The sequence below is a fragment of the Astyanax mexicanus genome, chromosome 19 (assembly GCF_023375975.1).
Source record: "Astyanax mexicanus isolate ESR-SI-001 chromosome 19, AstMex3_surface, whole genome shotgun sequence".
NCBI classification, from domain to species: Eukaryota; Metazoa; Chordata; class Actinopteri; order Characiformes; family Acestrorhamphidae; genus Astyanax; species Astyanax mexicanus.
In genome coordinates, this window is record NC_064426.1 from 14463846 (window position 1) to 14466357 (window position 2512).

Genomic DNA, 2512 nt, shown 5'->3' on the forward strand with positions numbered 1-2512 from the left:
TGTGCTCGTAAAGCCCTGTTGTTTCACACACAGAGACATGCAGCAGCACAAACCCAACTTCAACAATAAATAGAATACAACATAAAAGAACACTGATGTTCCTGTAATGACCTGCTGCTGCACCTTCACAGCGTGAATGAGTAAGTCAGAGCGCGCCTGCCTCTTAAAGGGAATGGCAAGTGACACCCTGATTAATTAAGAGAATTAGTACATGCCTTTTGCATGTTTTAAGCAAGGTGTATTTTTTGCGTCCTCACAATACTAAAGACTAACTGACGCCATGAATCATGCTGCACGGTTTATGCCTTGCCTACAGATCACACAGATCTTACCCATTTCTAGAAATTTACCTGCACAAACAATTTTTTTTTTTTTTTATTGTTTCGGTTATGTCACAAAATCTAGCTTATTTACACTCATAGACTGGACAACCTGTAGTGTAAGAGACTGTAAGAGATTTATAAATATAAGTATTAAAAGCACAATAAAACAAACAACCTCATAAATAATTCTACAGTTACATACACAGGAATATTATACCGATAACTATTTTTATTTTTAATTCCACACTAATGTTATAAATAAAATAAAACAAAAGAAATGCAAGTTTTTTTGTTAATGACCCAGCGCCACACATACATTAATAGTTTGTTTGCTGCTTGCTGTAGGTCATTTGTCTTGCTCTCTAGCCTCTGTCTGCATGTGTACTGTATAGATGACGGATATAATACCAATATAAATATAAGATATAAGGGCCATTTCATCAAATGGGTGCCATTTCTGTATAAATGTAAACACAAAATAACTTTAAAATACAATTTAATTTTAAGCATAGTGTCTTGTACATTGACCTAATTGCAAAAGTACAATAATGTTAATTAAAAACATTAATAAAAACTACTTAGAACACTGACAATAGCTTTTGTTAATCTGTCCCCACTCCCATAAAATATAATTATTAAAATGCGTCAGAGATGTAATTTTTTTGCATTATTGTGTGACTCCAAATCCCATCTATGCTTTACATTTTTTTTCATAATAAATCCATTTTTAAAGTTAAAATACACATTTTAGGGTGCCAAGTGGTCCAGCAGTCTAAAGCGCTGCCACTATGAGCGAGAGGTCGTAGGTTCGAACTCCCGCTCATGCAGCTTTGCCATCAAGCTGCCGGCGCTCAGAGAGAGCACAATTGGCCCTGCTCCTTCCGGGTAGGTAGGTGGCGCTCTCTCCCCACATCACTCCTAGGGTGATGTCCACAGCTTAGGGCGTCTGTGAGCTGATGTACCGGAAATGAGCCGCTGCACTTTCCTCCAAGCGTGCTGTGATGCTACTCGGTAATGCTACATGAGCAGCAGCTCGAAAAGAAGCGGTGGCTGACTTCACATGTATCAGAGGAAGCATGTTCTAGTCTTCACCCTCCTGGTGTGTTGGGGCATTACTAGCGATAGGGGGAGTCCTAATGAGTTGGTTGGTAATTGGCCGTGTAAATTGGGGAGAAAATGGGAAAAAATTTAAATAAAAAAAAATAAATAATAAATACACATTTTAGTTGTATCCCTGGGTTTCACTGGTCCTGTCACTGTAACACATTACCCCATCTGAAACATCTGGAACATCCTACAAGTCACAGCTTTAACAGGAAGTTACGTCAGGTGGTTCTTCTGAAGATCATGGGAAGACTAAAAGTAACTTGCCCTTTTTTATTTTTCTGTATATTTGATCTTTATTGTAACAATGATGGAGGAGCTCAATCTCAACACTCATTCCTGTTACCTAAATTAATTCTTAGATATTATTTGTTTATTTTTAAAATACACATTTTGGAAAAATCCCTACAATGTGCTCAGTGTCCTCATGCTATTAGCATAGCCGCCATTTAAATATTTTGTTTTATGTTTTTGCTATTTCTATGCTACAAAACCATTATTGATACTTTAATTCCTTTTACTCAGTAACAGGAGTGATTGTTTTGTCATAAATATCAATTATTTGAACATGGAGTCAACCATTTCTTTAAAAAAGATGTTCTTCAATTAGTGGACTTGCTTTTAAACATGCTATTTAAATGTCATATGAGTTTGGTAACCATTTTCGAATTAGAAACCTTGTTTCTAACCTTGGTGTATACATGGTGTTATTAGATTCACAGTTGAAACAAGATTAAAAAAAATGGCACCCATTCGGTGAAATGGCCCAAAAATATCTTACCGTTAACGCTGTTTAAACCTCCAGTACATCTTTCTGTACACAAAACTTTATTTAGTTAAGTTTGTTTAAGCATTAAGTCTGGTCATGGCTATATATTTTCATTTTAATGGGAAATCTCTGTTCAAAATGTTGTTGTCCAGGACTAGGCTTAATCCCCTTCCTGGAAACCAGCCTATTATACATCACTTACCATCCATCACTAAACAAGTTATACAAGGTGAGGGGATTTGATTTGCAAATCAGGCAAACTGTAGAATATCATCAACTGTATAATGGACACTAATAGAACAGCTCACACAGAAGA